This window comes from Urocitellus parryii, unplaced genomic scaffold, assembly GCF_045843805.1.
Source record: "Urocitellus parryii isolate mUroPar1 unplaced genomic scaffold, mUroPar1.hap1 Scaffold_49, whole genome shotgun sequence".
NCBI classification, from domain to species: Eukaryota; Metazoa; Chordata; class Mammalia; order Rodentia; family Sciuridae; genus Urocitellus; species Urocitellus parryii.
This window is the reverse complement of record NW_027554054.1, coordinates 2,306,752-2,331,780: the sequence shown is the minus strand read 5'-3', so window position 1 is coordinate 2,331,780 and position 25,029 is coordinate 2,306,752. Positions and strand designations below refer to the sequence as shown.

General features: G+C 35.1%; 1 pseudogene; it reads left to right on the top strand.

Moving 5' to 3' along the window:
- Nucleotides 1-12,994, top strand: part of LOC144252626 (growth factor receptor-bound protein 14-like) — a 51,660-nt pseudogene extending 38,666 nt beyond the window's left edge.
- The last annotated feature ends 12,035 nt before the right edge of the window (nt 12,995-25,029 follow it).

Here is a 25,029-nt window from a genome sequence, read left to right as displayed (position 1 = left end):
GACATTGATTTTACAAGGATACACTTTGTGATATTACAAAAAATTTTAAAAAATGATGCCAATATAATTATGACAGGTGACTTTCACATCACTTTTGCCATTTGTTTTACTTTTATTTAAATAGTTATTATAGACTTATTTAGTCTTAGCTAGAAATTTGCAATATTTCACCTTTGCATGCACAGACTTACTTACATATACATGTACATATGTCTATATATGTAGACATTGATATATGTATATGTGTATATGTATATATGAAATTATAAATGAAATACATTAGTCAAGATATCTGTAAAACTTCTTCCTGTTCCAAGTCTGGCTTTCCTGAATCATTTTCATCTCAGAGTCATGGATACCTGTTACTTTCCACATAATGTCTGGCTTTGTGCCATCTTTGAAGAGACAAATGTTGTATTTTGAAATGCAATTGCAAGAATCAATGAAATATGCCAAAAATTTCCTTTAATTCTTACATCTTGGCGATGCTTAGTTTCTGGAAGATTGTTCCCTTCTTGCCTTTTCCCCTCATCTGATTATTCTCTAAGATCCTTTCAAGTCAGATTTCCAGTTCAAAGATGGTTCATTGTGTTAGATTTTTATAGCTGGTATAGTAAATTACCCCCAATTTAGAGACTTAAAATAACACAAACTTATTATCCTATATTCTTCTTTTTTCTTTTTGACAGTATTGGGGAATGAACTTGGCAATCTACCACTAAGCTATACCCCCACATTTTTATGTTTTATTTTGGTCAACCGTTTTGCTAAGTTGGTCAGGCTGGCCTCAAACTTGTGATCCTCCTGTCTCAGCCTTCCTAGTTACTGGGATTGTAGGCATGTGACACTCCTCCCAGCTATCCTGTACTCTTTTAGTTCAAGTCCAGAATGAGTCTTACTGGGTCACAGTCAAGACTTGGCAGGGCTGCTTGCCCTTTGGAGTCTTCAGGGGAGAAACCACTTTTCTTGTCCTTTCCAGCCTTGTGAGGCCACACATATACCTTGGCCGGTGGCTATTCCTCCACTTTCAAAGGCAGTAGTATTACACCAAGTTCTTTTCTTGCTACCAACTCTCTAGTTCTGTCCCTTGTGCCTTTTCCTTCCACTTATAAGCTCCTGGTGATTGCATTGGGTGCACGTGGAGAAGCCAGGATAATCCTCATCCCACAGTCAGCTCGATAGCAACCTCAGTTTTCTTTTGCCATGTAGCCTAACATATTCACAGGTTCCAGGGATTAGGATGTGGACATCTTTCTGGGATGGTAATTCTACCTATCATATCAGTGTTCCCTTTTATTTCAATGACAAAACTTTTCCAGATGATGCCAAAAAAGGAGGTGAACATCCAGGAGTACCTTTAACCTGTAGCCAATGAGAAACCAGACATGAAAGTGACACAGTCTGTCTTACATTTAAATATCAACAGATCCGGCCTCTCTTTGGAGAAATTCTAGTTACATATAGAATTGTAGAACATCAAAGACTTAGAAAAGTGGATTGCTCACATAGAATGTCCCAGTTACATATTCTCTCTTTCTCTCCCTTCAGTTAGAACTCTGACGGCTTCTCTGTTGTGGTATTTCATTCTTTTATCTGCCCCTCCATAGGACAGAGAAATGTTAAAGTTGGCCCATGACTACCCTTGACAAGAGTTAAATGCCTACTAAAGGTCTTCAATGGCACCTAGGTACCTACCTAACACTGCAGGTGTCAGGAACGATACATCTAGGAAGATAACCATCTTATTTGTAGGTAGCAGGTTTTTCAATGAAGAAGGTAGCCAATCCTCATGTTTCTTGTGAAAGTGTTGGTTTGAGGTTATTATGTATACTTCATAATGAACTTGACTAGGAATTAAGCTCTTCTTTCTTCTTTTTAAAGTTGTTGTAGGCTTAGAGTTGATTTAAAGTGAATTTCATTAAGTCCCATTAATGTCCTTCAAACCTTGAATTAAATAATTTTTAAAAGTTGGGAAGCAATTGGATAAAGAAGCCAGCACAGAGAATTTTAAATGAGTGTGAGTTTATATTCATGTTGGAAGCATCATCTTGAAACAAGGACTCTCTCAATCCCCTCCCTCCAATTTTTTTTTGTTTGTTTGCCTAATTACCAAATATATCCACTTTGTTAGAATTAGTTTCAAGGAACTAGTAGAGAAATAGCATTGTTGAACTATTTATATAAAATTTATCCTATGTGTAAGATTTGATTTCATGGTGTCATTCAATATTTTCTATACAGTACTCTTTGTGTGTGTGGGGGGGGTACATGAAGGAAGCCCATTTAAGGTGGTCACTCAAATACTGGGCAGAGTAGGTGTTGCTCAGAAGTTGTGTAGACAGATATGTGGGTCACAGACCCATACCTGATGCCAGAGGGGATGCAGGTCAATAGGGGCTGGCCCAGGTGGGCCAAAGGGAGGTGCCAGAAGGGTGGCATGGGCAGGAAAACCCACCAGGAAACCTTGAGCTAGGTGGTGGTGCTTAGGCTAGAGCTCGACCTTGGAAGCAGTGTTGTGGCCTGATTGGGGTTTTGAAGAACCTAAGGGCTGGCACCTTTAGGGGGGGCCTTTTAGACCTGCACTGAATTGCCATCTTACCTATCATTTGGACTCTGGCAGCCCCCGGAGGCAGGCATGGAGATGGTCATTCTCCTCCAGGTGATAAGGATAGTTCATGAGGGCCAACATGGAATCAACAGCAGCACATTCTTCTTCAAAGTCATCCTCCACCCCTTCCATATACACTTCCACTGGCAGGCCCATTTGAGACCCAGCACCTGCTGGCTCAGGTGCTACTGGGGCCTCGAGGTGATAGAACACAATTACCACCCTGCCAAATGCCAACATCATACAGGTGGAAGGAGTAGATGGAACAGGGCTGATGAGAGCTAACATGAAGTTCATTATATCTTCATGAAATGGATAGAATTGTGGAGTGTAGCCAAAATGTAAATAAATATGTATAAAAATAAATAATTTAAAATCATAAAAATTTAAAAGCTGCCAATATAATTGCCCCCCCTCAACAAAATAGCTTAGATCTAAAGGAGTAGTTTTCAGATTCAGATGAGGATTCCTTCAGGACAAGTTTGCTCATGGCAGTTAGCAGTCTTAATTTTTCTCAAACTAATAATCCCATTAGAATCCAGACCTCCTTCTTTCCCATTATGGCCAGCTGGCTCAGTCTGTCAGAGGCTGCCTCCTAAAAGTGAAGACCACACATTTATAATCTGCTACATTTTATTTTGAAACTCTGAAATCAGCTGGACTTCTCAGTGTTCTGTTTTTCTGAATGTGAAGCCCAAAAGTATTATGAGAATAATTATTCTTGGTTATAATAATATTTAACCAAGAATGATATAGAGCCAAGAATTTTCCAGATAGGGCCCGATTGATAGTTTTACCAAAGAGACAAATTAATTCATCAATCATCAGAATGACAGTGAATTTTACAGTGTTGCTTAGGACATATGTGAGATTTTTTTAAAATCTTTGGAATGTACAGCATTACACCTTTCCCAAGTGAGCTTCCTTTTCACAAGACAAGGTACCAGTCCAAATGATTTTGCAGCAAACTATGTGAGTATGTAAGTAGAAATGTAAGTCTCAGTATCAAGTATAAAGTAATACCAGTATAAAATAATACTAGTGAGCAAGACCTTAATTTGGGAGCCTCAGTAAAACAAACAAATTAAAAACATATCTTTTTTAAATGTATTGTTGAAGGGCATTCAAAGATTTTCTGTCAAAATTTTGGTTGCTTTACTTGTCTGTTTGAAGGAAAATCACAAAATTATTTTTTATACTGATGATATATGATTAATGACATAATATTTTATTGAATTACCAGGGTAGTAAAGTAAAAGTTGTAGCATTGTGTTTTTGTTTATTTATTTTGCAGTATGCCATGCAGCTGTACCAGAATTATATGCATCCATATCAAGACAGAAGTGGCTGCAGTTCTCAAGAGTATATCACCAATGGTTAGGATCAATTTTTTAAACCTATATTTTATTTTATATTTATGTTATGTTAATTTGCTATTACTTTACAAATATATACTACAATACATTTACCATTTCCTTTTGGTCAAGTAAAGTTATACTTTGTATGTATGATGTTATATTGAAATTATATTGAATTTTTTTATACTTGGATAGCATATGTGTATGGTCTGTGATAAAAATCGTAGGACATATATGAAATATTCAATTATAATACATAATGTTATATGTTAGTAAAATATTTTAAATATTTGAAGGAATGTATATTCTATGTCATTATGTCATTTGAGGATTAGATTCTTAATAAGATAATTTATAGATCATTTTCCTTGGCATTGTGTGTTTTTTAATTAATTTTCTTTGTGGGTTTGCTTATTTATTTTAATACTGTTTCTGAGATTGTTGTAGCCTATTATAGAGATGCCAATGATTTCAAATTTTAAAAATTCTAATATACACATGTGTATGTTTTTACTTTCTGGCTTTCTAGCAGTAATTTTTTTTTAAGTTCCAGGTCCTTAAAAAGCAGACTGCTTTCCAGAAAATGCAAAAACTACAAGTCAAAATATAGGTCATGCATTACATTAACTATGCAGTGCTTCTAAGAGTTTTACCAAATGTAACTTGGATATTTATTTGCAGACACACACAGGCACATCTTTTACCTTCTTTAGCACTTAATTTTAATTTCCTGTGCATTAACACAGAAATTTATTTCTGAACTTAAAGTTTATGTTCTGCAATTCTTGCTGCACTCCTTAATATTGGGTATATTAGAAATTCAGATGTATGTGCCTGTGTTACAGATCAGTTAATGCACATTTCTTAAAACTGTGTTTCCACTTAGGTTAAAAATGTGTTCTTCCTGACTGTTACCAAGGAAGGTACATTTACCCACATGCAATGCGCCAGATGACATGCTCAGTTCCAGGAATGTAGCATGAAATAATGTTGATTATGAAGCCCAATAGATGATATAGAAAAAGAGCCCCTATTTTGTAGTTATGTTGCTTTAAATTATGGAAGAATAACTTTTCATCTTCTTATCATATTACTTTTAAGCCCTAAAATAAGAAACTAAAGAATGTAATGAATTTTTATAATAGAAATCACTTTAAGGTGAATATTTTCTACAGTTTGTCAGCTTACTCTTATCTTTCAATCCATCTGTATATAAAAAAATAATGAATTTTATTATCTTAATCCTTTCCTAAATCCCTCCAAATTTTCTTTTAGAATCTAGAGTTATTAGCATGGATGTGTTAATAGCAGCCAAAACGTTTGGAAACAATTATTATTTAGTGTCCTTTTAATCATAGGAAAAAATTGTTATAAATAAAGTCCTTTCCATTTTCATTACTTTTAATAGCATACAAGTGTGATATTATTCTTACTTTTTCCCACTGAAAGTCATTCTGCTGTTGATCATGGCATATCTGAGTTTGCTTAGCCCGTCTTTGCTTATTCAACCCCATCTGTAAAAGGAACTGCTCCTTGAGTGAATCTGACTGGAATCAGGTGTGATAGGGGAAAGAGGTCCCAATGCCTCGTGGTAAGGGCTTGTTTTACACAGGAGTTGTGATCATAGAAGGTAGCACCTGAGAACTGTATCTATGCTATTCTTAATGTCTGTGAAGGAGACCTAGATGTTTGGGGAGGTATTTGTGTTTACTTTTGTGTGTATGGAGAGACCCACTTTTCTAGATGATTACAGAGGGATCAGTGACCTGAATGGTGCTGGTGCCCCTCACCTGTCTCTGCTGCTTTCTACTCAGGAACTGTTTTCAGTGAGTTACATAGAAAAGTTAGAATAATTTAGTTACCCTTCTCAAGTAACAGTATTCTCTTTTAAACTTGTCCATGTTTTGAGAAGAGAAACAAAACAACAGTTCTCATACCAAAGGGAGCACCTAGCCATAATACCATGTGACAGCCACTCATATCAATTTTTAAAATGAGAATCATCAGCAGATATTTTAGGAAGCCAGATAGATTTGGTTCATTTTAGGGTAAAGGAGGAATTCACTTAAAGGAGTGTCTGTTAATATGTTCCTGGCTGGAGTGAGGAGATCCAGAGAAAATGTCTGCTCAGTTCTTTTTAGTCTTTATTTTTGACCCTGGGCTAGACATGCTAAGCTGCAGTTTCTTTCCTTTACCTCCCACTATGTGGCACTACAAATAACCCTAGATGGTACATATTGGTTGCTATTTTTACCATAAGGTGTGTGATCTTGGTTGGATCTCTGGTGTCCTGCAGTGTAAAAGAAGGAGGTAGTTGCATATCTCCTGACTCTTACATCTGGGGTGTCCTTTGGCTCTGTATGAAGCAAATGAGAGAACGATACCTGGAGGAATTCTTTGCCCTCTTGTTCAGTCATTCTGAGCTGCAGGTTTATCAAGATCCTTCAAATAGAGTGACAGAGAAAGCATGGCTAGCTGCCATGTAGTTATATTGCCTAAAAACCATTTTACATGTAATCCTCACTAAAAGTGGATACAAGCAGTCTCAGAGTCTGGCCTGGGTAATCCAGGGTACACCCAGGCTTCCCTTCTTAGAGAGAAAGGCTATGCAATTAAAATCATGGCTCATTTTGCTAGGACCTACCCTGTTCATCCCCTAAGAAGAGCTAGAAAAAGGAACAAATATTTGAGAAATACAGCCAGTTCTGAATGTTACCAGCATTGCTTTCCTATGTGAAAGAAATTGAGCTGAAAATGACCTTTGGGATTAGTCAGACTTTGCTTTACTTCCATTTCTTCGTCCACCAAAGGTAAACTATTAATTTTTCATCCACCACCTGCCATTCAGTAGACAACATTTACTACACTCCTATTTCCTCTTAGTGTAGTTATTGTAGCAAATGGAAAATTTCTTTAATTGTCGTGTATTCTCTGTGTGTCAAATAATTATGAAACATGGGATCTTATTGAACATCTGGTCCCCTGTATTGGGTAGAGAGAGAACAAAAGCTTGTTTATTTGTTTTTTCCTCACAGTATTTTTATGTTATCAGGAACTTCTCTTTATAGAACCCATCTTGGCATGTGAAGTTAAAGATGTTATAAGGATAAATCTATCATTAGGATCCAGTTAGTTACTTTGATTTGGGCAGGTGGACACTTTCCATTAATGTTGGGAAAGCAAAAGTATATCCAACTGGTACACAGCCCAGCACGGAAGATCACGGGGTGAGAAGGGCAAACTAAGGTGTGACAGCAAATAGAGATTACTGAGACAGCATCTGTCTGGAAAGAGCAGCTAGTTATAAAGGCTCCTGTAACAAATGGAAGATTGCATGCCAGTTCTCTAGAAATATAAATGGACCATGATAAGATTGTCGGCCATTATCACATGGTTTGAAGAGAAATTAACAGATCTAATAAAATGGGATGTGTGAGGCAGTGATAAAGAAACCTGTTTTTTTCTTGAGGATAAGATTTTGTTTGAAGCCCACATTTGACTATAGTATCTTTTCCAAAGGTAGAGAGAGAGAGTGTGTGTGTGTGAAAGCCACAAGTCTCCAGATGCAGGTTGGCTCATAATTTACCAGTGGAATTTCACTTTGGGTTTTGTTCTTTTAGTAATTATTGAAGAATAAGTGATACACACTTCCATTTAGTTTTTTTTTTATTTTTCTTAGTTTTAAGTTATCTTCCTAGAGTATAAGACATGTGAGACTCTTGATTAGAGCGTTTGGCAATTTTCTCTTTTTTTACTACTCATGACTTATTGTGGGATAGCATGCCTGTTTCTTGAAAGATGATTGCAAAATAGGATGCCAGAAAAAAGGAAAATAAAAATAAGATCCAGGATTTATATGTTTATATGTTTTACTTTCCCTTTACAGACTATGAATATAAGAAGCAAAAACACTGACTTTATCATTGTTTTGATTACATTTGTTTAAATATGTCTTCTTTTCATGTCTGTGCTTCTGTCATTCAGAATTGTTTTTGCAGCTATCACTTGGCCACCCATCTCTTCAAAAATGAAAAAGTGTTTATATATTATATCATAATTTTAAAAAAAAAATTTAGTTTTTGACAGTCCTTTATTTGTTTGTATGTGGTGCTGAGAATCAAACCCAGTGCCTCATACAAGCCAGGCAAGTGCACTACCGCTGAGCCATAACCCCAGCCCCATCAAAAAAATTTTAATATGAAATCTAATATTATGTATTATTATTCTGCTAAATTTCATTTTCCAAATAAAATGAAGCTTGACATGATAAGCTTTCAAAACACATATTTCAATTTGCTCCTTTATAAAACATGAGTACTATTTCTAAGAAGATGTGTATCAATCTAAGTAATAGCTTTTACATATTTTGAATCATAAAATCATGGCTTCAAAGTTGGTGGATTTGACATAAAGTTTAATGCAGAGATGAGTTCAGAAGTGGTAGTTCTTTATAGCCAGTAGGAAGGGTTATTTCTTCCTCAGTTGGAGATTTGCCATATTAGGAGATAATGTGAAAAAGAGGTTTGTTTTAGGGGAAAGACATGCTTTCAAAGATTTTCATCACATTACTCAGCACTTAATTCAGTTATCCTAACAAATAGCCATTGAACTTATTTAGCAAAGTTCTCCATAGCATCATTTTATATTGAATATGTACTTTTAACTTTTTAATTTCCTGATAGCCACTTTTGGGAATCCCAGTCTCAAATTGAAGCATATTGCCAGCAAAACAGTAAACAATTACTTTTGAAGATTTTCATGACTTGCATGTGTTTTCTGCTTTTGTTTAGTTTTTCAAAATTTTTTTTTTCAGAGAAGTATATCAGAGAACTCCCTGGTAGCAATGGACTTCTCAGGTCAGAAAAGCAGAGTTATAGAAAATCCCACCGAAGCTCTTTCAGTTGCAGGTGAAGAAGGACTCGCTTGGAGGGTACTCATAATTTCACTTTCTTGAAAGGATTTTTAATTTGAATTTGTTTCACCCTCAAAACTGAGATCTGTTTTCCCATTCCTTGCTCAGAAAAAAAAAAAGGATGTTTTCGCCTGGGCAGTCACAATAGCCCCACTGCCTCCTCACAGACCTCTGCCACAAACGTGGGTATGTCTTCTCCTAGCCATGGTCACTGAGCTGATGGGCAGCTTGACATGACTTTAGTGACATGTGGTCACTAAGTGATGGGGGACATATATGTAGTGAAATTGCATTCACTGCAAGCAAACTTTGTATTCATTCGTTTTATTTCTTTAGCCATCCATTGGTCCCAGCCATGGTTTCACCACAAGATTTCCAGAGATGAAGCTCAGTGATTGATTATTTAGCAAGGACTTTTAATGGGTAAGTTTGATACTTTTAGTGTTGAGTAGAATTTGGGTTTGGATTTTGGATTTGGTTTGGATTTTGCCAGTAAATAATAATCATTTATTCAGTGGACACCAAGTGTTTTTAATTTTGCTTATCATAACACAGAAATGACTTTGTTCTGTAAGAGTGGCTATCACTGAATTCTAGCAATATCTGTATAATACCCAATACACAGAGTGTGCTTAGTATTTGTGTATAAATTAACAAAGAAGAGAATAGTATTCTTTGTTCTTGACTAAGATCACTAATGTTATCCATTCTGTGCCAATTCTAGCATTTTAGATATTAATTAATGAGAGGAAAAAAACTAACTTTGTTTTGGGGTATCAATGTTTCAATTTGAACAAGTAATTAATATGATTCTAAAATATGATTTACATTATGACGTTATCCTATACATTGTAATTTTCTTTTTAGGTATAATGCAGGGTATATTAAGTAGAAATTTTTTTATGATGTTTTCAATGTTTCCTTTTATTTCTGTTTACATCCCTATTGCTTTTTCTCTAAATATTTACAGCTTAAAAATATGAATCTATTAAAAGAGTACTTTTTGATGATTTTCTTTTGTGTTATGTTTTAATGGTATACCATGGAGTAAACAAGAGAAGCATAAAATATTTTATGAGAGATTTATAATCTGAAGGATTTTATTCTCATATTACTCAGTTTCAGGTACTTTAATACTGCTAAGTTCCTTCCCAAATGCAGTACAATGAGAACATTTTATTGAGGATTGGATGAGAAATGAAACCATTGTCAGTTTAAACAACTGGAGAAAGAATCTTTTATCTTCAAAGATTGACTTAATATGATGACAAGGGTTTGAGGAGGTTTAATACTGACATTTGGGTAAAAATGCATCTTCACATGGAAGATTATTAATAACAAGTCAACATTTCATCAGAGTCTAAATAAGAACGGATTTTAATATAATTCTCTGCTTGGAGCATGGTCAATTTTTGGATATAAATTTGAACATTGATCAGAGTTACAATCCAGTGATGTAAGGAAAAGAAAAAAAACAAGAAATAATGATTTAAGTGTTTTAGAAGATTATAATTCCCTTTACTTATGAATTTGTAACCCGGAGAAAATAGTTGTACAGAGTAATTATGCCTGTTTCTATTATTTTGGTATTCCTTTGGAAAGTTGTGAAGGTGTCAGGTGGTCCACCAGGTGGTAGTGGTGATCTGCTTGAGAGGAGGAAGACTTACTGCTTAATTCTTCCGTGAAATGCCCTTTGTCCTGTCTCCCAATGATGTAATGTCAGAGTCTCACAAATAAAATGGATAATTTCATTAGACATCTGTGATGCCTCAGATTTGGCTGCCTCTTTGCCCAGGCACAGTGAGATTAGTATTGAAGTTACCAGTGGGGACCACTTACACAGTGTTTTTGCCAGTAATTAATACAAACTGGCTTTTCACTGAATTGACAGTAAATAAGAATCCATACCCGGCAGCCTTTTTCTCTGAGACCATTAGACCACGTCTTCTTTTTGTAACCTGACATTAATAGAGGCTTTCCCACTGCATTCTTCAAGGTTAAAGTGCACGTTGGGTATATTTTTTTAACTTGAAACATTTTTACTTAAACATTTAATAAACAATTTTAAAGATGGATTTTAAGGATATAGCATTTCTTATTTTCTGTTGTGTAACAGTAGAAGCCAGAATCAAAAGAAGAAAGCAGACCAAGTGTAGAAAAGGGGGTAAAAATGATTTTACTCTAAATCATTATGTCTTACACACACACACACACACACACACACACACACTCATCCCTTATTCGATCTCATCCCTTATTCTTTCTGGTAGTTACATGGGAATACCCAATTTCCCAGTGGAAATAGGACAACATAAATTGTTGATGCCAACGAAATGTTTTGCTGGGTATTGTAAGCAAACAATGTCACAAATAGACTGTGTATTTATCATATTAAAATTACATTAGCACTGATGACAGTTTTGTAGTATGAGATTATGTTGTAACCTATCATTCACCACGTTGAATAATCATACCCACTGAATACACAGTTAAGGAGATCCCAGCTACAGCTTTTATGAGTACACATCCTGGGTTTGTTACATGCTATGTTTCTATGAAATCTGTGAGTAAATGTAGTAACATATTGAAACTCTTCCTCTCTCTTTTTATAGTTTTCTTGGTAAGGGGTAGTCAGAGTAACCCCAAAACTTTCATCCTGTCAATGAGTCATGGACAAAAAATAAAACACTTTCAAATTATACCACTAAGTAATTTGTGATTTCACATTCGTATATTGTATATGATCTTAATGCATAAGCTTTTGGAAACTTTGTTTTTCTATTGTTCCTTTTATTAAATATAATGTTAGGTGCTTGTGCTTCAACCAGAGTTAAGTTTGGCAGAAATGGTTTTATGAGCCTGAATTAATATAAGAAATACAGGAATTGAAAAAAATAAATTTATCTTTTTTCCACGAAATAAGATTTAGCAATATTGTATAGACCCTATGACACCTATTGTTAAAAGGCCACTGAAGATTCTTTTTTCTGAGTTCTAACCATTCCTTTAAAAAACATTATTTTAAAACCTTTTCTCTTCTCTTCTCTCAAAGACATTTTTTGCTATTATTGTTAGTAGTTCATTTGTTTTAAATTATTTGTATAGAAACACAGGAACTGTGAAATTGGTGGATTTAAATAATCCTGGGAACATGTTTAAAATATCCGTGACTCTGATTTTGGCTGGCACAACTTGCTTTGGGTTTTTGTTTTTGGTTTTTTGTTTTTTTTTGTTTTTTTGCTTCTGCTATTGTGTGTCAGCATGTGCACATATGTACATATGTGACGTGCACATTGGAATCAGGCAGAGTAAAACAGATTCAATCTACTTTCAGGAAGGTCTTATTTAAATTACTAATGCTTTCCTTTGAATTGCCTCTTTTTAAAATCATCCAGAGGCCATATAGAGTACCAACCCTGCTTCTTTCATTATTTGATCAGTGTCCCCAGCAAGTATGAGCTTTTAATGTTAGAAGACTTCACCACAAAACAAAAAAAGTCAACTGACATTCCATTAGCATAATATTTTATTGCTTCAGAATGAATTTGCTGAAAAAAATATATGACTAGTCATTTTTAATATACTGAGGCATTAAGTAGACAATGTTTAGAAATAGAAATTAATTTCTGCACATGGAAGCATTAAAATCTCCTGTCTACTTTTACACTGAATAGTACAGATTTCTCTCTGTTCATTGACTCAAAATTGTTAAACTATCCTAACTAAACAGAACTCTGGGAGAATTAGATGCAGAGAAAGTGGAGGCATGTTTCTTATCCAAGGATCATATGATACTTCTTTTCAATGTAAGTGAAATTAAAGAAGTGGGCATGCCATGCTGTTCTCTGCACTGTCCTTAGTTTTATAAACTTGCCAATTTTGGCATGACGACATAGCTTGCAGTGGAACAACCATCATCCTTCTGGATTCTTTACCCTCTTTACCAGCTTGTTGCTTTTCCTATTGCAGGTGGAAGATGATGGTGAAATGTTCCACATGCTAGATGATGGCCACACTAGATTTATGGATCTAATCCAGCTGGTGAAGTTCTACCAACTCAAGAAGGATGTTCTTCCTTGCAAGTTGAAACATTATTGTTCTAAAATTGCTCTATAGCTGAACCAGAAGTGAACGTGTTAAACTGTTGAAGAAAAAAAGACTCAAGGGGGAAAAATATTTAAAAGAGAGCATAAATAAGGGTAAAAACACTGTGGTTAAAGGAATATTTCACCTGCAAGTTATAAAAAATATTTTGTGTATTGCAAATAAGTGAAAACTTGGATTGGCATTACAATCGTCATTTAAAATTTGTAATTAAACCTTAGGAAAAAATGATTTGGAGTGTTCTTTTGTGGTTTCATATATTACTGTATTTTCTTCAAATATGAATACTTCAAACATTTATCTGCTCCTTTTTAAAATATGACAGCCCTAGAATTCTCAAACACCAAATATGAAGAAGAAATCAGGTTTCAGAATGACCTTTTTGCAAACTGAATTCCAGTTATACTACTTTTTTAATATTAAGAAGCATGACAAAATCTTTAGCTATTAATTAAAAGAAACTATACATGATTTGTTAATAAAACTAAAAACAATTTTCAATTGTATGTTCTCTGGTTTTATTATATCCAAAGGATCAAATCATACTTTGTGGTAGCAGCTTAAAATTGTTTTGAAGTAAATTGGTTTTTTGTCTAGAGAACTTTCATTAAAGTCATTGAATTACTAATTGTACCATAAAATCTATACTAGTATTGAATATATTAGTGGCACATTGTTAATTGCACTTTTTTCATTTCTTGATAATTGGCTGAGATTATCTATTTTTAAGAAAATGATCAAATTATTTAAAAAATTTTGATAATTTGCACATAATTTATGATATATACTATGATAACATAACATTGTCACCTTAATATTTCATGTTTAACTCATGCTTTTTCAGAACATTCGTTAGATCCTTTCAATAATAAGTCAGTAAACCAATTAAAATAGGTAGAAAGAAAGATTCAAGAACTATGAGGATCCTAATAGGTAAATCTTTGTTCTTCTCTTTGTGCCCCTTTTAGTTTTTTTAGCATGGTAACATCAATATGGAAGCCAAAGATTTTGAAAACTTCAGACAGTAACCTGCCTGTTACAACTCCAAGACAATCTGGGATGTTTTTACTTTTAGTTTTGTTTGTTTGGCTGGGTTTTGACCTTGTTGTTTTTGTTGTTGTTGTTCTATGATTTTTGTTCCCAGTTTGGTGGGAAGAATAATCATTGTTCTTTAAAAAAAGAGGGGAAACAAAACATCAAGTAAACCTCAATGTTATACAAAATATTGCCCATCCCCTCTAACTGAGCCTTGTAACAAGCTTGTGGGAAAGATTGTTTTTTTAATCAATATTTCAAAACTGCATAATTCACTTTTAGATTTAAAACTATATATTTTTGTTAACAAAGCATAGAACACATTCATGAAATGTGAATAAAATCAATATTACTGAAAAATAATTACTTATTAGATTTTTAATATTCACTTTACTTCTCAGTGCAAATCTAACTTCTAAAACAATAAAACTTAGAACATTAGTCTACTATTATAAATTACTGGTCATGGGGCTGGGGTTGTGGCTCAGTGTAAAGCGCTTGCCTAGCATGTGTAAGGCACTGGGTTTGATTCTCATCATCACATATAAAAAAATAAATGAAAAAAAGGTCCACCAATAACTAATAAAAAATTAAAAATAAATAAATAAATTACTGGTCAGGTGTCCACAAACCCTGAAAGACACAGGACTTGCTGGTGGAATAGTGGGAGGTAATCACACTTGCCCATTTCAAACTTTCATCATGGGCCTAGGAATTTCTGATTTATTTCCAATTTATAGAAACACACTGTGTTATCAATTGGAATGCACTTTCTCGTGATATCTCCATTTCAAACAAATATCATAAAATGTAATATTTTAAATATTAAATTCTTATAATTTGATCAATTTGTGCTTGTATTTGTTATTTGTGTTTCTAACTTCATTGCTAATCTAAAGTTACTATTGGGGAACTCAGATTTTATATGAAATTTCTTACTTTAATTTTAAATCAAAAGTCAAAATTACTGAGGAAAGAGTCATGGAGTGTTTTAGTCAGCTTTTTTACTGCTGCAACCAAAAGACCTGACAAGAGCAATTAGAGGAGGAAAAGTGTATTTGGGGGCTCACAGTTTCAGTGGTCTCAGTCCGTAGACAGCTGACTCCATTCTTTGGTAACTGAGATGAGGCACAACACCATGGCAGAAGTGTGTGGTGGAGGAAAGCCATGGCCACCAGGAAGCAGAGAGAGAGCAAGCTCTCCTCACCAGGGATAAAATATAAACCCTAAAGGCACATCCCCAGGCACCCACCTCCTCCAACCACACCTTACCTGACTATGGATAATCCCTGTCAGTGGATTGTTGCAGTAGATTAGTTGAAGACTCTCATAACCCAATCATTTCACTCTAAATTTCTTGCATTGTTTCACACATGAGCCTTTGGGAGTCACCTAATATCTAAACCATAACACGGAGGGAAAGTATTGTTTTCTTAATTTCTTTTAATAAGTGGTACTTGCCTCTGTGTGGCTGTGTGTGTGTGTATGTGTGTGTAAATTTATTATGACGTTAAATCTGAGAATGTCAGACAAATTCACAGGTACTCCAGTGTTGAAATGCATTCCCCAGAACATGTAAATTACCTTTGGAATTCTTTCCATTGTGATTTAGCCATGTTATATTATTTTGCCCCAGTCTGGATGGGAATGATGACAGATTAGCTGGGTTTTCTTCTATTTCTGTTCATATGTGAGTGTTGGCATGCCTCACTCTCTCAGCAGCCATCCAATCCTTGATGTTCTTTTTTATTTCCATATATTGAGGGAATAGGTAATTATTTTGAAACATTTGGAAGAACTAATCAAAAAAGACTAAAATTATTAGGATGCTTTAATTTGGAATAATTACTTGTTTCACCTGTATTAGGAAAGTTCTGATTTATATGAGTAGACTTTTATTTCACTCTGTTTCAGGGTGTTCAGCATCAATTAATTCATGTGGTCTCTGTCTTTTGAATACCAACAAGGATAACTCTACTCGTGGTGGTTGTATTCTGGTCGGCAGATCAGACTGTTCCCTGGATCCTAATTACCCTGAGGGGGAATGATTGTCATTGGCAAAGGTTACAGCTTGGCATTCCAAGCTGGCTTTACTGATTTAAAGCTGTTCCATTGCCAGGAATTCTCATGATTTGTGGTGCCTTGGTTCCATTTGGTGGTCTTGTAAAGCTTATGGACCCCTTTGATAGAATATTTTTAAATATGTAAAGTCAATAGAATTTCAAAGCACATGAACTATATAGAGAAATAACTATCAATGTGGTGGAAACCCTGCTGTGCTGTGCCTTGCTGTGTCTACTTCTGGTTGTATTGACTCTTGTCCATATATGTCTTACAATTTTCTGTCCTATATTAATTTGGGAATAGGTGGGTGATTCACAGTGTTACTCATAATACTAATGGGGCACAGAGTAGTTTTTTTGAAATGTAGGGTTATTGTAACATTCACTTAACATTCCCTCAGCCAAACGTCCATGCTTACCTCTTGTAGAGTGTGTCACCTTGTGCCAGTCTTGGATCTCACACTTACACCTTCTGGGACCTTTAGGAATGCTCATAATTGGGGTACTGCTTAGAATGTCTCTAACTGCATATTCCTCAGGTCACAAATTAGAGGGATTTTTTATACATTATTAAAAAGGATTTTAGTGATGGCCTAAAGAAACTCCAACCTTTTGGAGGAGCACAATCACAATAATGACCTAAAAGCTCATAGCAGAAATCCCCCAAATGAATTTCTCACTGTCATGAATATTTGTTTCTCAGTTGGAGTATCAAGTGTTTAGTTTTTTGTCAGGCCAATATCCTTTGTAAGTATAAATAATTTACCCCCTTCTAATTCAGAGCCACACAATACACAAGGTACCAGGAACCAGGTTGAGATGATAGCTCTGCTGTCACACTTTATAGATTTGAATTCTAGCCCATTCTGAGTAGCTTCATAGTTTACTTGAGGAGTGTTTTGTTTTTTTTTTTTTTTTTCGCCTAGAAGGGAGTACCCCCACCACTAAGCATTACTATTTCCATCATCACCACCACTTTTGAAGTTGTCTTGGAAATTAAATGGAATCATTCAAATAAAACACTCAGCACATTGTCTAGAATTCTAATGTATATTATTATTGCATTAGTCATTATATGTTTAGGTCCTCCACATTGCAATATTCTTCTTTCCATGCAGTGCAGTTTTTATGCTGCCTCTCATCTACCCTTCCTGCAGGAGCAATACATTGTACTTTCCATGTTGTGCCTCTGTCCTTGTTTCAGTCATTGTGATGAGTCTGCTTTGATGAAAGTGCCCATGAGCACTGCAATAGGGTCCTGCCATCCATTTGTGGGACTGAGTAGACAATCAAAGTGTGCCTGCCTATACTAGATCCCACAGATGGCCATGTTTTTTTTTTTTTTACCTGTGGTTAAAAGGATAAAAGTATGATTTGGGATTCTTATATATTGTCTTACTTCCTCTCTCTAAATATAGTGGTTGATATGATGGGAAGTAGAGAAGGTTGAAGACTTTCTTTAGAGTAATTGCCTGGACAGTGTAGGGAAGCTGAAAGAACACTTTCTAGGTGATTGGTTTAATTAGAGGAATTAGCAAACTTTTATGTGAATGTGACCTTCTCTGATTTTTTTAAACTCTTATTTTTTTATTTGTTCTTATTAGTTATAAATGACAGTATAATACATTTTTACACATCATGCTTAAATGTATAACGTCTGATTCTTCTGGTTATACATGACTACACTGGTCGTGTAGTCATGTATGCATATAGGGTAATAATGTCTGATTTATTCTACTATCTTTCCAACCCCCATTACCCCTCCTGTCCCTTCACATCCCTCTGCCTAGTGCAAAGTACCTCTAGTCTCCCTGCCCCCATTGTGAATTAGCATTCTCATATCAGAAAAAAAAATCAACCTTGTTTTTTAGGGATTGACTTATTTCACTTAGCATGATATTCTCTAGCTCCATCCATTTACCTGCAAATGCTATAATTCCATTCTTCTTTAAGGCTGAGTAATACTCCATTGCATATATATGCCACCTTTCCTTATCCATTCATCTGTTGAAGGGCACCTAGGTTGTTTTTATAGCTTGGCTAATGTGAGTTACTATAAACATTGATGTGGCTGCATCACTGTAGTATGCTGATTTTAAGTCCTTTGGATATAAACCAAGGAGTGGGATAGCTGGGTCAAATGGTGGCTCCATTTCAAGTTTTCTGAAGAATCTCCATACCCATACTGATTTCAATACTGGCTGCACCAATTTACAGTCCCAACAGCAGTGTATGAGTGTATTTTTTCCCTACATCCTCACCAACATTTATTGTTGCTTGTATTCTTGATGATTGCCATTCTGAATGGAGTGAGATGGAATCTCAGTGTAGTTTTGATTTGCATTTCTCTAAATGCTAGAGATGTTGGACATTTTTTCATATATTTGTTGATCAGTTGTATTTTTTCTTCTGTGAAGTGTCTGTTCAATTCCTTAGCCCATTTATTGATTGGGTTATTTTCATTTATTTATTTATTTATTGGTGTTAAGATTTTTTTCCTAGAGATTAATGCTATATCTGAGGTTCCTTGGTAAAGATTTTTTTCCAGTCTGTATGCTCTATTCATATTGATAGTTTCCTTTGCTGTAAAAAAGTTTTTAGTTTGAACCCATCCTGTTTATTGATTCTTGATTCTACTTCTTGTGCTTTAGGAGTCTTGTGAAGGAAGTCAGTTCTTAAGAGGATATGGTGAAGATCTGGGCCTATTTTTTTCTTCTGTTAGGCACAGGTCTCTGTTCTAGTGCCTATGTCTTTGATCCACTTTGAATTAAGTTTTGTACAGAGTGAGAGATAGGGGTTGTATTTCATTTTGTTACATGTGGATTTCCAGTTTTCCCAGCACCATTTGTTGAAGAGGCTGTCTTTTCTCCAATAAATGTTTTTGGCGTCTTTGTCTAGTATGAGATAACTGTATTATGTGCGTTTGTCTCTGTGTCTTCTATTCTGTATGATTGGTCTACACATTTCTTTTGGTGCCAACACCATGCTGTTCTTGTTACTATTGCTCTGTAGTATAGTTTAAGGTCTGGCATTGTGATGCCTCTTGCTTCACTCTTCTTGGTAAGGATTGCTTTGGCTATTTGAATCTCTTAGTTTCCCAAATGAATTTCGTGATTGTTTTTTCTATTACTATGAAGAATATCATTGGTATTTCAACAGGAATTGCATTAAATTTGTATAGTGCTTTTTGTAGTATGGCCATTTTGAAGATACTAATTTTGCTTTTCCAGGAGCATGGGAGATCTTCCCATCTTCTAGGGTCTTTAATTTTTTTCTTTAGTGTTCTGTATTTTTCATTGTAGAGGTCTTTCACCACTTTTATTAGATTGATTCCCAATTATTTTATTTTTTGAGGCTATTGTGAATGGGGTAGTAATTTCTAACTTCGTAATTTCTCTTTCAGTAGATTCATCATTTATGTCTATTTATGCATTTGATTTGTGGGTATTGATTTTATATCCTGCTACTTTGCTGAAATCATTTACTAGTTCTAGAATGTTGTGCTGTATTTTGTCAAATGATTTTTCTGCATTTATTGGCATGATAATATGATTCTTATCTTTAAGTCTATTGATGTGATGAATTACATTTATTGATTCCAAATGTTGAACCAACATTGCATCCCTGGGATGAACTCCACTTGATTGTGGGGCACTGTTTTTTAAATATGTTTTTGTATGCAATTAGTCAGAATTTTATTGAAAAATTTGACATCTCTGTTCATTAGAGATATTGGTCTGAAATTTTTTTTCCTTGATGTGTCTTTGTCTGGTTTTGTTATATCAGGATGATACTAATATCAAAGAATGAGTTTGGAAGAGTTCCCTCCTTTTCTTCTTGGAATAATTTGAGAAGTATTGGTGTTAATTCTTCATTGAAGGTCTTGTAGAACTCAGCTGAGAATCCATCTAGTCCTGGGCTTTTCTTTATTGGTAGACTTTTGATGGTGTCTTATATTTCTTTTTTTTTTATTGGTTGTTCAAAACCTTACAAAGCTCTTGACATATCATATTTCAAACATTAGTTTCAAGTGAGTTATGAACTCCCATTTTTACCCCAAATACAGATTGCAGAATCACATCGGTTACACATTCGCATTTCTACATAATGCCATACTAGTGACTGTTGTATTCTGCTACCTTTCCTATCCTCTACTATCCCCCATGGTGTCTTCTATTTCATTACTAGAAATTGTGTATGTCCTCCTGATTCAGTTTGGGTAGGTCATATGTCTCTAGAAATGTGTCAAATATTTGAGACTTTCTATTTTATTGGAGTATAACTTTTCAAAATAATTTCTGATTATCTTTTGTATTTCAATAATATCTGTCATGATGTTTCCTATTTCATCACAAATTTTAGTAATTTGAGTTTTCTTTTTCTTTCTCTTTGTTTGCATTGCTAGGGGTTTATCAGTTTTATTTATTTTTTTCAAAACAACAACTTTCTGTTTTGTCAGTTTTTTGAATTGTTTCTTCTGTTTCAATTTCTTTGATTTCAGCTCTAATTTTAATTACTTTTTGTCTTCTACTGCTTTCAGTATTTATTGATTCCTCTTTTTCTAGGGCTTTGGAATGTAATGTCAGGTCATTTATTCATTGACTTTCTATTCTTTTAATGAATGAGCTCAATGCAATGAACTTTCCTCTTAATACTCCATTAATAGTGTCCCAAAGATTTTGATAAGTTGTATAAGTGTTCTTATTTACCTCTAAGTATTTTATTTCATCTCTTATTTTTTTTTTACTATCCATTCATCATTCAGCAGTGTATTATTTAGTCTCTCTAGCTGATTTTATACTCACAGTCGATCCAGATCCCTTTGCAGGCTCCTTTAATGTTAGCAAACTGATTATGAGCTGAAAATGATGTTCTTGCCTTGCGTGCTTTTTATGTTCACTCCAGCATGTATTGAGTGTCTGTTATGTGAAAGACACTTTTAGAGATGCAAAATTGAATAACGGTACAGATGTACAAGTGCCTATTCTAGAACGAGGGCTGGGTAAGTGTTCTACTATAAACACAAATTGACAGGGATATTGGTTACATTTGCTGAAAGATGGGAGGAAGGAAGTGGCTTTCTGGAAGGCTGCAGGAGTTAGATTTACAAAGCACTGGAGAAAGGACTGTGCAGTGTCATCAAAAGGAGGGGGCAGTGCCAGCCAGAATGGAAAGGACAGAGATTGAATTTAAGAGTTTTTCAGCAAATGATGACTTCGTTGTAACTGAAGTGTGTGGAACAGTATAACAGAAAGGAAATTCAAGGCAAATAGAACACAGGCAAGCTCCTGCTGCATTAGGGGGAGTTCCAATGATAGGCAAAGTAGTTGATACTCCAGTTAAGTAAAACCATAGCCAGGCACTTCAGTATTTTGCCCTGCACACTTCACCTGCATGAATATCCATTCATGGAGAGGCTTTATTTAAATTTTTATCTCTGCCTTGCACATCAGAAATTCTCAAAATTATGAATGAATGTGTAAATTTATTATATCTTAGAAGGAGTCTTATGATCTGGAGTGAGAAGGGCAACCATGGTCTGATGAGTAAGGTGGAGAAGGAAAGCACAGGAGTAGAACCCAGCAGAGAGTTATTGAATATTCTTGGCAATAACCAGAAGAGTCTGCTCCAGAGTCTGGGCATGGAGAGATATTTTGTATAGAACTTGTCAGTGATATCACATGCCACTTGATGAGAGGCATGGGGAGGCAGCAAGGGAGGTACCTTTAGGGTCTAGGAGACTAGGAGAATGGATATTCATGTAGGTGAAAAATTGATTTTAACATCATGAGAATTCTTAGAGAAAGAATTGTTTTTACTTAGAACTTCTTTATATAAGTAGGTGAAGCCTTAAGGCAGATGCTGAAGGGAATAGTTAAGACCTAATACCTTGTTTTACATAGGAAGTTATAACTGGGGCATAAAGATGAAGAATGGAGACAGAAACAAAGATCCCCAAAGCAGATAGAAGGTTGAACCTGAGGAGAAAGATGAAAAGGTGAACACTGAGAGATTAAAGACAGCTCTGGATGAAGAGCTTTCTTTCTTTATGGTACTGGGGACTGACCCCAGGGATACTTTATCATTGAGCTATATCCCCAGTTCTTTTTTGGGGGGACAGAGCCTGGCTAAATTGCTGAAGCTGGCCTTGAACTTAAAATCCTCCTGAATCAACCTCTCAAGGCAAAGAGCTTTCTAAGCAGTTGAAAGAGCATGTGTAAAAAGCCCCAAGGCGAAAAATAACATGGCACATTTGAGGAACAAATAAAGATCAGCATCAGTGGGCATGGTGGGTTTAGATGGTAGTGAAGATACAGGAAACATTCTAATCTTTTAGGCCATGGAAAGAAGTGTGAGCCTAATTCTAATGGTAACGGAATTCCATGAATGGCCTTTAAACAAACAAATTAAAAAGATAAAATAAGATTTCTATTCCTATAAGATTCTTCCTAAAGCTTTGTGGGTCATGGATTGGGAATAGATAAGAGTAGATGTTTCCCATAATACCATTTATAATAATGAAAAATTTCAAACCAAATACTTATTAACAGGGATCATAATGAATTGATCATCTATCTGCTTACACTTATTATGAAAAAATTCTACTACAATGAGAAAAAACATGTGTGGGTGTGTGCATGTAAAACTCTTCCTTGGGAGGTTGATTCAGGAGGATTTTGAGTTCAAGGCCATCTTGTATGTTTGTGTGTGTCCATGCTAGAAAAATCTGAACAAAATGATAGAAGTAGTTGGTCTGGCTCTCCCTATCACATAAAATTAGTGGGTTGTGGAGGTGACTATAAATCGGTTTATCTTTTTCTTCCATGTAGCTTTCCTATGAATGGCCATGCTGTTTTTAATTAGAAAAAAAAAAAAACAAAAAACCTTTAATTTTAGGAAGAAAGACAAACTTGCCTATACAGGATGAAATTATTTAAATTGTTTATTTTCTCTCCCTACTTTTCTAAATTTGACCACATTTGTTAGTAGGCTCTTAATGTGACCTGGCAATCTTTTTGGGTAAAATACATATTTGTATTATTGATATCTTATCCTAACAATCCAGAGTTTGAGCCTGAGCATGTTACTTTTCTGCCAAAATATGGAGATTCAGTAGTTTCTATTAATTCTCTATGGATGATGAACATGCATCTTGGCAGGTGCCTGCCTATTCCTTAAGGAAAATAATCTAAATTTAGCCTCTCTCCCTAGTCTGTGATCCTGGTAACTCAAAGGAGCCTAATAATTTTTGTGCAAAGAGACCTATTTTAACATCTGAAGCCAGGTTTTTCCCAGCTTTTCACCTGGGAGGCTTGGTGAAAATTACAAATTGGGTTTAGCATCAAACTCCCAAGTTGTCTTCCAGCACCATTACCCTAGATGCACATGCATCCTACACAGGTACTGGGGAGGCTGAGGGTTATTTGAACATGTTTTAAGAAAGGATATTACTTTCTTCTTGCTGCACATTGTAATTTTTAACACTTTTCTATAGGAGGAGGACGTTTCTTATCTGGAATTGCAATCTACTTGGTTAATTTTTAGTCCCTTTAGAAAAAAAAATTGTTTTCCTCCCCTCTAAGTTCTAGATGCTGTCTCTTCAGTTCTTGTCATCTTATAGCCCCATCCCTTTAATACCTTTTCTTTAGTTTCTCTTTGAAAATAGCTTAGCCTTTGTGCTTTCTTGCCCTTCTGTCTCTTACCTCCTCAGTGCTTTTCAGTATTGTCTTTACTCCATGTCAGAATTATTAACTAAAAGGTTATTAAATCACAGCTTTGGAGCAAGTACCCAAATTCATTGTGAAATAACTCAAATCATCCATGAAGCTTCTGGTTAATTGAGAGCTTTGTTGTGAGATTTAGAGGGATGATGATGGTGATGGTGATGATGATGATGATTGTTTAAATATTGCAAGAATGCTGAATGCAGCATTGAGTCCTCACTGACACCCACAATTTTTCCCAAAACGTGTAGGATATGTTTTCTTAAAACAAATCACATACATACTACATCTTTATTACAGAAAAATTAGGCAACATTGGGAAAAACATCAACTGTAGTTTCATCACCAGCAGATGATGTGATATTGCTAACATATTAAAATATACAGTGAAAATATATTCTGTACTGTCATTGAACATTTCATGCTAGTTATCCCCCATCCATTTAATCTCATCTTTGGGGTGCACCTGATTTTTACTTGTAAGCAATCATAAACTATTCCTGTTTTCTATGCACTGCCTGGAAAATCTGTGGAAATATTATTGTAAGTTTTAATTGATTAGATGATGAAATATTAGTAAGTGGCATAGTATGAAATGCAGTATTTCTGAAGAGTTTGTCCCCCTGATAAACTTGAACCTGTTCTCTAGGTTGTCAGTAATAAGAAATTCAAAACAGCATGTGATCTGCATTGTGCATGAGATTCCAATATTGGAGCACTGAAGATAATAGGGACTATCAGTGCTGTGTTCCTCAAAATGTGGTTTGCCGACCAAATGAACCAAAATTGTCTCTTGAAGATTCTTCTACAGTTATACAAAGGGGCTCAGAAATCTGCATTTGTGTAATCATTCCAGGTTCTCCCTGATAAAGATTCAAATGATGATTAAATTCCAAGTAGCAGAATAAGAGAGCAATAGAAACCCTACAACATCAAGAAACAGGTAACAGTAGGGCAAAACTTTAGGGGGGCCTCATCCACACCCAGGGTAGGAATGGAAAGACAATCAGATAACCTTTCTAGAAGGTTCATAGTTAGAACCATAGAAAGTTAGGAGAAACAAGAAAGCTCTAGCTATAAATTCCCAGCTTGCTGGTAAGAATTTGAATGGGTCATGAAGATCAGGTGGGTAGATTACAGCCCTACCCACACCAAAAACATATAGGTTTTGAAGTTGAACTGTGTTTTGCTGGAATTTCAGCTCTACTTCTTATTGCCACTGAAC